This window comes from Ostrinia furnacalis, unplaced genomic scaffold (assembly GCF_004193835.3).
Source record: "Ostrinia furnacalis isolate ACB-3 unplaced genomic scaffold, ASM419383v2 OfSCF3655, whole genome shotgun sequence".
NCBI classification, from domain to species: Eukaryota; Metazoa; Arthropoda; class Insecta; order Lepidoptera; family Crambidae; genus Ostrinia; species Ostrinia furnacalis.
The window spans coordinates 38956-49508 of NW_021133894.1; positions in this window are offsets into that span (position 1 = coordinate 38956).

Here is a 10553-nt window from a genome sequence, read left to right on the forward strand (position 1 = left end):
CTCATAACTACATTTTTCATATCTTATCCTATTATCTAAACTTAAGTTATTTAAGTGCTCTATTCCAGGAGTACACTGAGGTAACTTTTGAGGTAGAGGGTGTTGCGCGCTTGATTCACGGCTTTTTCGTAGTCACACTACGGCTTTACGTCCTTCTATAGATGACCCACGCTGAACTGTCCCACCAAACTCAATGACAGGGGGGCGCTACCATCGTTCAACTATATGGTTTCCAACATAGTAAAAATCGGAACCAGCGATCCGGTATAGACGGTGGCGCCCCGCTGTCAATGTCATGCACAGGACAGTTCAGTAAAATCAAAAAATCAAAATAAACACCGGTCCACTGCGCTTTATTTTTTTAGTTGTAATCTTTAAAAATACCGTGATAGGGGAAACGGTTATTGTGATACTTTTGTCAGGGTCAGATAATATTATCTGCCTCATTGACTAAAACCAATGGACAATAATAAGCATATATTTTTGTTTCTTCTTCTCTACATAAGGAAGTTTCAAATTATGGGTAGGTATGGGTGTACCTGGTTTGTCATCCCAAGATGTATCTCCTCGATAGCTATTGAAGTATTGAAGTCTCGTGATTGTAAAACAATATGATGAATCGTGTCTCGTACGCGTGACTTTTCGGATGTTGTTCCAGAAGTCACGTGATGTTATACAACGGACAACGATGCAGCGTACAATGGCGGACGCGCTGTTTATCAATAGACGCACGTCGTGTTGTAACTTTCGCGACACAAAACAATATATTTGGCGGTTCACGATTTAAATAAACAACATAGTAATGCTAGATGGCTCTAGCTCAGGTGGTTTTGAAAACACTTGCTTTATGAATTGACCAGATGATGGAAAATGTCTGTCCTAGTCTCCTAATTGCTTATAAGACAGGCCCCCTTAATTGATATTTATTGTCCGTGGTGCATATCTTTTCTTAGAGGTTATTAAACCTTTGTCATCCGCTTTGCAATAGAGGGAAGTCGAACCTTAATTTCGAACTCCTCCTATGTTCTTCTGATTCCCGCAACGAAATTATCGTTGCGGGTCCAATGACAGTTTAACTTTCCCCCGGGACAAACTTGACCTTCATTGGTTGGGTTTTTATGGAGGTCAAGCTATAGATCCTGGCTACACAGGAGTTGCAGGCTTGCAACGGTGGGAATAGTCCAGTTTTAGTCTCCTAATTGTAGGTAGAGTCTCTTGTTTCATGCTGGATTTCATCCAATACTTTTAGTGATTGTTTTACCTTCTATTTGGTTTCGGAATTTGTAACATTTATATAAATTAACCGGATTTTCTGAGAAGAATTGACTAATATTCACGTTGCTCGATGTCGCGACTCGGGAGATGTGACATTTTGTGGAAGGCTCGGTCCATGCCTGCGCCTTGTCAGCTCTATGTTACCTTCATTCAGTCTGAACCAGAATCCAGAATGTACTGGTTCATTGGTTACTGGTGATGTCAGTTACCACAACCCTCATGATAGAATTTGAAGAAGGTTTTAGCGTTTTTCTCTCCCGGTGCATTAGGATAGGAGCTCGTTTCCTATAGTTGCATTATCAAATAGACTGATTAGTGCTGTTTTACTAATTACTAGCTAGTTGTAACTTAGTCTGCCTGCACAAGATTTCGTTAATGTCGGGCAGGATTTTCTACCATTACAGTTAGAATGTTTCCGAGAGCTAAAAATTTTTTTCCAGAGAAATATCGCAATTTTTTAAGAATGTGGAACTCTTACGAATCAATGTTCACGCGCCGATAATGCCTAAATTATGCGGTGTTCGTAAGTCCGTCTCCTGATTTGAATTATTTTCATAATTTTGTCTCCATTACAGTTTTGTAATCGCAAAAGTATTATCTTTCTGTGATAAAATGTTCGATCAATAATGGCGTTGACACCCTTTGTATGTTGTAGCTATATCGTATGTTCTGAAGAAGCCATGTGATGTGATCGTGAACTCCATAAAAATGCACATATTAATTGAATAATTAAAACTTTTTACGGTCTTATTCATAATAAAATGCTAATATAGGTTTAAAACCTACATTAGCTAAAACGTTTGATAGGCTTAAAACACTCTTATAAACCTCTGATAAAAAACGTTATTCATAATCGTTTATAAACCTTTGATAGCTAAAACAGAGTTTAATATTTTCTTTCCACAGACTATACAAAAAGAATGAACGAAAACAGCTTTTTTGGTGATTTAACTTGATGGACCATGTAAAATCATAGAAAAATCGCAGAAAAAAAAAACAAAAAATTGGCAGCTGTGACGTTTTACTTACTGACATTGACATTTGGCACGAAAATTTAATAAAGTTTTCGGTTTTTTCGATCAACTCCCAAGTTTNCACCATCTTCTCCGTCTGCACCGGTGGCGGTTCAATTCCAGTCACCAAGCCGCCAGGAAAAAATCCTTTCTTGCAAGACACATAACCCCAAAAGTAGTTTATCTGAAAGATAAAAGGTTCCTAAAAGGCATGATCTTTATGGGTAAAGTGGTGAAACAAGTTTTTAAACTCGTTTCATGTAGCATCCATCAAGTACAGTTTCCATAGACGAAGTATCAGGATCAATACCCACTAAGTTAAAACTATTTGACTATCCATTAGTCTCGGCCGCACGAACGAGTGACCACTTGATTGATTACTAACATTGAACGCATCTCCTGTAGAGTTTTGGTCGCCTGGTACTTTTAGAAAAACGCTATTTTAATGGAAGTATTAATATTGTTTTTTCTGTGCTTGAAAAATATGAATACTTATATAAGGTACTTATACCTAATAGTTTTTTATTTACTTAGCTATAAAAACTTAAAGTTTAAAACTACTGTTATTCTCTGAAATCAAGCTAAGTAAATAATTTTACATTACATTTTCAGAATAGACGAAGAATTCACGAAAATAATATCCGTAAGATTGCTAAGAATTCGATTATCATCAATTGTTTTTGCAATTTGAAACTGTCCAATAAAATAAATAAAGTGTGAAGATGACAAGAGCTTTTAGACCCAAAAAAAGATCCACTGCGACGACAGTTCAACTACAAGAATGTAATATTTCTTTGATGCCCACCTGTCCTTTAATAGCAAACACGTTTTTCTCTTTTTGTTACTTACATCCTAAAAGGCCTTTTCTCGCGTGTTGTATAATAATAATAGACAAGCCTGCCATAGACAGAATAAAACTGTCTGAAGGAAAGTATTAAATCAATCTTTTATTATTTTTGCGACATTTTTATTACTTCCTACTTAGAATGTACCTACCTTAAGTAACAAGTACAGTTATTTTTCACGCTAGCTTATCCCCATGTTGGGCATTTCGGTGACTGTCGCCAGCTTTGATCCCACGTAATATATGGAAATTGATATGACAGGCGGTGCATTAGAATCGCGTAGACACGTTTGACTGCTGTATACATATTAAAATCCAATTTTCGCCGCCACCCTCGTTCGCTTGGGTGCCGCTGACACTTTCCGTCCGTGATTAAGTTGTTGTAACGGTACGGTATCTAACACGATCGACATTGATAAAATATTCATTTCGATGCTTTATTGTATTGTTTGATGACTCGCAAAATTTGTTTTGGTAAAATGATCTTCAAGATCATGAAGTCAATGTCATCTGACTCATTCACCTTAAGCGCACCTGTTTATATTTTGACAGCTGTAACATACAGTTCAAATCGCAAGAGTGACCTGAAAAACAATGGAACCAGGTTAAAAGAAGACGTCGAATCTTCGATGCAATAAAGTTGTTTGCTTTCGCGAAACGAATGTGCGCTGTAAAACTTTATAGCGAATGAAGTTTGCGTTTGTTTTTAGAACTTTTAGGTGCGCTTGAGTAATTCTGCAAAACTGACCCCAATTATCTTGAAAAAAAAAATACATTTGGGATGTAAAGTAAAAATAACAAGTACCATTGTTTCAACCTTTTGCTAGTAATAATATTTGTCTAGTTGGTTGTCTTAAATAAACAAAATAAAAATTTCATGTTTCAGCCAAAAAAATCATCTGTGTGTAGAAATTCCTTCGGCGATATAACGATTCGGTTTTCCATTTAAACGTTACAATTCCAAACCCAATAGTTGTCTATTTTTCAGCCAACTCTAATTGGTAGAAATAATAAAATTCCATCGTGGAAATGGGACGTTAGTATTCGTTAGAAAACATTGCTTAATTGCTATCGTTACTGGTTGAATCTGAATAAACGTCGCATTTAGAGCTAAAATGCTTTATTCAAATATTCCCAGCAATAAATTTATATACGAGTACAACTGCTGATGCTGTTGTTGTTGAAAATTGGGGCAAAAATATTGTGAATTTAAATCATCTGAATAGGTATTTAGGTACACGTTTAAGCTATTCCTATTGTTGTATTTCAATATTAATACGTGTAGCAAAGCTATTGATTGTATAAACCATTTGAAAAGCTGGCAACATTTATGTAGCACGAGTAAGTAATTAATGCAATTTGCAAGCTTAAATGCTTTAAAGCTGTCATTAAACTGATACGTGTTGTAGATGTGTTCAAATACCTGTTTCATCGACGACACATACACAATGCCATAATCCCTACCGTGTTTTCCATTATACTCTCCTTCGTATTCATAACGATTCTAAACTGTAATTAAAAATCTGATTGTACTTTTTATATCTGACTTTCAGTGAAGGTTGGCTCTTTTCAATTTAGACGGTCATTTGGCTACAAAGTTTCTACAAAATCCCGAGGAATTTAAAGGGAACTAAAATCCTGCAATAGAAACTCGAATAGGAAAGACATTTTGGCAAATTGGATTGCTGTAGCGTGTAATAGGCTGGTAGGTAGCCCAGTAGTGATAGCGTACTCAGGTCTCTAAAAGCTAGGTCGAGTTTAATATTACGTTTATTAATTATACAATTTAACCGTTATCCTTGGGGTTTTCAAACATTTCAAAATCTTAGCGTAAGTATTTTTAACGACTAGAAGAATCCTCATTCGACGCTTTTTCGTAGTCATTTCAGCCCATTTGTAGTTTAATTATTTTAGAAAATGTATCTATGACTTAAGGATTTGCCACACTGGTGGATACGTTCTGCGGTCTGCGGTCCGGTCAAAGTGAACGCAGCCAGCATCATGTATGAAAAATATTGTCGGTTAGGGCAACGGTCTACGGTCCGGACAAGACAGTTTGTCAGCGGTCGTGAGAGGTGCGGTTTGCGTTCTTTGCTCGTGCCCGCACAGTCAGATCGCATTTGACTTAAGAAGTGTGGTCTATGACTTAGCAAACAGTTCTTGAAGAAGTTTGGTGCAAGGTATAGCAGGCCTCGAGGCATTTCTGTCAATATGAATAGCCCTAGCACAAACAGCAGCTTAATCCACTTCATCTATAGGTACAGTCTTGTCTTGATTTAGGGAGTGGGTACTTAATATTTAATGACTTACCGAACATGCTGTAGCAGTTCTTGAAGAAGTCTGGCGCTAGTGCACTGGCAAGGCCCAGCAGACCCTGAGGCACCTCCGTCGAGAGGAACAGCCTAGGCATAGCCAGCAGCCTAGTCTACTTCACTTGGCAATAATCCTCTTGGTACTTGCCTTTGACTTAGTAAGTGTGGTCTATGACTTACCAAACATGCTATAGCAGTTCTTGAAGTAGTCTGGAGTTAGTGCGCTAGTGAGACCCAGCAGGCCCAGCACAGCCAGTATCAATCTAGTTCACCCACGAATCATCCTTTTGTGGTACCAGCCTTGCCTTGTGTATTACATCTATCATATACATATTATCTTGATTTAGTAAGGGAGTATATGCAATGACTTACCGAACATGCTATAGCAGTTCTTGAAGAAGTCTGGAGCTAGTGCACTGGCGAGGCCCAGTAGACCCTGAGGCACCTCAGTCGAGAGGAACAGCCCCAGCACAGCCAGCAGCATCCGAGTCGTGCGGTCGGTGCGACTGGAGCGCCGCACGCACGACTCCTCGGCGAGACACTGCTTTTCGGTCTGAGAAAAGAAAATCATCATTATCATCAGGTCAATTACTCTCCAGTAACTCTCCACAGGGAGATCCTTTCTAATTTACTAAAAGTAATTAGAACGCTAGCCTAAATTAATCCAAAGCTTTTAGGATAAGCACCATTTATTTCGGCGACTAATCCGTGACATATTTTTCAAATCATGTTATACTTTATTTTGAGTTAAACAGCACACGTTCACTAGATTTTGAGCCTTAATTGTGTGTGTTGAGATTAATTTCGAACGGCTTAATTAATCGGGCAATGTTGACGTTGCAGAAAAACTTTCCATGTTCCGCTAAAAATAGCTCTCAACTCAATCTCATGATGTATATTTTGCAGCTGTGAGTGTTACTTTTATTAAGGCTCGATATCCCCTATACGTGTAGGCATTCTCTGATACAGTCCTGATTTATTTATTGTTGTATCAACTTACACAATACTCAATCGTATCAGCTATTTGAGCGTCGGTCCGCCAAGCATAATAATAGCTATCTTTCCGACCCTTAACATCTTATTCACACATATCAACCCCTATATTCGGCAAAAATGTTTCCTCCATTTTCAATTCAATAGTATTTCTTTTATTGCTTTATTTGATAAAACTGTAGCGATACGAATGTTTCTGATATTGTTTCGGGAAGGAATTCACGCAGTGAGTTGAGTGAGAACACAAAACGTTATTTCGTTTGAAGAATGTATGATGAAGCTCGAATATCACTATGGTGAATAAATAAAGCTCAGATGTTATTAATTTAGTCTTTCTTTTGTTTTTCATAATGTCTTGATTTTTTATTAAATTGTTTTTTTTTCATCAACTTTATTGTAAAAATACAAGAATGTGTACCTGTGCCACAGAACAGAACACGAATAATGTGCTACAATATTACGAGTACAAAAGTAGGTACTTAGAGGTGTTTCGACGGACGATTATAGTACGAAATTTATATTAGACGTTTTGAATGAATTAAGAGCCTCTATGTTTTTGTTTGCAGACCACTAAAATACGCCAGTCATAAATACTGATGTTATTGGCATACTATTCTGGACAATAGAAAATCAGTTGGCGACTGGCGTTGGCTAGTCGCCATGGTAGCAACTACCTACTTCCTATTCACTAAAAGATATTGAAGGAATAATCACATCGCACGTAAAAGTTTCTGAAACTGGCCATTTGTAATTATTTAAAAAAAAAACAATAAATGATTTCGAAAATGGAACTCTCCGCGAGTATAGTAAGGTCTCGTTGGGTAAACTTCATTTGTTTTTATAAATTGGCATTTGTTTTTATATAGCGGCATTTGATTTGGCATTGAGACGGTTTATTCACACACAGTCACATGCGATGGTGTCACGTGGCCAGTTTGCTTTGTATTTTTTATAGACTATCCCGCTGAAGTGCGATAGTGCCACGGAGTCAATCGTAATTTGAGTTTTCTGAAATTCCTTTCGTGTTATATCGCACGTTTACGTGTAAATTAAAAACGTTTTGGGTATCCTGTATGGCGATATTAACTCTTGTCAGATATCAAGTCATCAACCCTGGAAAAAAGTTCTCGTTTTCACAAAATACCTCCGCTTCCCTTTGTCAAATCAGAACAGTTAAGTGGCAACAATTTTGTCGTGATATGGAATATTGTTAGGTAGCTACTATGATACTTATTTGATTTCAATAAACTGCAAAGAGAAAAGTAATATCAAAGCTACTTAACTCTAGAGAATGTGTTAAGTATTCCCTTTGTGTTCTTTGAAATATTTATTAAAGACCTAGGTAGGTACTAAAAGTTTAACGTCCTAAGTTATACCTCTGCCTCTTCCGAAGGCAACAAGATGAATGGAAACTGTAAATATATAAATTGAGATCGCAGTGATAAAAAAATATAAGTAATTTCAAATATGTATAAACTTGAGATACTCGTACTTAACACTCAGTCGGGACTCGCCAGACAGTTACAAATATTTGGTACTAAAGAATTTAACTTTAGACAAGTACTTCTTAAATTTGATGGTATTGATTAAAAAAGACTTGAAAACATTGCTGTAGATACGTTTACGGATGGATATTAGGTATATTGGCTTCAAATGTTTTGGTCCAACTCTTTGATGTAACATGTTGGCTTACACAACAGCACGTAGGAACGTAAATGAGCGTGTAACTTTGAATATGTACGAAATTTTCCGGGGAAATTCTCCTGAACGTGATCGAGGGTTTAATTTAAACGGAATTTATCACTAGATGCTCACTGATTGGCCACGCATGAATGAAAAAATTTGCCACTTTTGCCTTACTGGGTGACTTCAAAATTTTCCAATATTACACTTAATTTGTTTGCTATTAGTGTTGGGGGACAATGTTCTTCAATATTAAAGCCAACCTCTTCGGATTTATAAATCGGAACGAGGTTGACTTTAGGACGTCAGGAGTATAATATTGGGTAGGTACCTTTAATTAATAAAAGTAAAAGAGTTTAATGTAAGGGTCTTGTTCCCAAGTTAAAACTTACCTCCATAGGAATCGAATACCATCTTTTTAACATGATAGGTACCTAAGTTAGTCAAGAAAATTTAACCTTTTTCCTAAATTTATAACTTTGATGAAGCAACTTTAAAATTGTAATGAAAAATTAAAGCCTTTAACTTGGGTCGAGTTTTTTCGAAAGTTATCGTTAACGAAGTTCATTATTTTAAGTCAAATTAGACATTAACTACCTAAAGTAATAAACTCCTTCAACAGATACTGCACTAGAAGTACCGCCAAACAAATTTCTTTTCTGCTCAACCCAAAGGTAAACTGGTCGAGAATGCTTTAGTGCATTAAGTTCGCCTTATGTACAAATTTATTTTGGCATTAAAGTTTAAATAAATAAATAAATAAATACTGTATACTTGTAATAGTAACAACAATAGGTACGTGAAAACTAATTAATCTGCCAGAGACAAAATTTGATCTCTGTATTCACCATTCCACATTCAAAAACAAATCCTATAGGTACCTATGTCTCTAAATCGAGATACACGGTTACAAACCATTTTAATTATAGCTCAAGTAACAGCCAGTTACTGTGCGACAATAGGCTTGGATTGTAGCGACATCAACATGACTGACTGACATTGAAAACCACAGCAACTAGGTAGAATTGACGCTCGTTTGCAATCAACGAACATAATCAACCACTAGCTGTGCCCGCGACTTTGTATGCGTGAAAATAGTTTGAATAATATAAATGCCCCTATTGGCATGAGGATGATGCTAAATAGACAAAAAGCTAAAATAAATGGGCTATCCAACACATTTTTTTTTTTCAAATCGGACCAATGTAGTTCATGAAATTTTCGTTCAAGCAAACAAAAAACAAACTCTTCAGCTTTATATTATTAACTAGCTTTCCGCCCGCGGGCTCGCCCGAGTGGAATTTGTCGGTTTTTTATATAACCTATGACAATCAGCAAAAATGTGGCTTTCTATTGGTGAAAGAGTTTTTAAAATCGGTTCAGTAGATCCCGAGATTACTCCTTACAATTTAACAAATATACAAACACACAAACTTTACCTCTTTATAATATTAGTATAGATAAAGAAGTATAAATAAATAGTGTAAATATGATGAATATGACATTTAAACGGTCCAAGTGCTCATATTGAAGTGACTATCGTCTACACATTATCAAAAAAATGCAGTAGCTCTACCTATGAACGAAATTAATAAAAGCCTTACTACATTTTATACGTTACGAAAGTTAAGTATTACTAATGACTATGAAAGTTGGAATATAACTTGTTATTAGTAGGCCGCATAGTCAGCTAAAGTCAGTTAAAGCTGTACTAAGCGGAAACTAGATGATAACTTCTAAATTAGCGCGAAGTTTCTTCCCACTGACTGATGGGATAATCTGCGGCTCGTTCTACTTACTAATGATTATGACAGGCGCCTATTTATTAATAACTAGCTGACCCGGCGAACTTCATACCGCCTTAGCGTAGAGATTTTCTTAATATTTTTTTCCGTAAGAACCATCCTTGGACTTCCACAAACATTTAAAAAAAAGAATTATCGAAATCGGTTCAGCCGTTCACACGTGATGCCGTGACAACGCGAAACGGGTTTCATTTTTATATATATAGATATCTTAAATTCTTAATGTACTTATTAAATGTCAGGAATAGATAAAAAGATACTTGTAATATTTATTAAATAGCTATAAACGTAATATTCTAGATTAAGCATTCGAGCTCATTGCAATATTTTGCTCCCAGTGGAAATTGGGATTTAGCCGCGGCTACGTTTTGACTAATATAACCCAGTAATTTATTAAAATTACCATAAAACTTCTGATTACACGCGAAGGTAAAATGTAAATGAACAATTAGTTCTAACTTACTGTGTGCTTACCACGACTTTACGTTAAGTGTGCTCGCTAGCGAGTGCGTCAAAAAAATCTATGAAGAGTTTAGTTCTCGAAAGTTGCCGCTAGGGGCGCTGTACGATTTGTCATACATATTGTCATTTTTTACGCAGTCACTAGCGAGCACACCTAACGTAAACT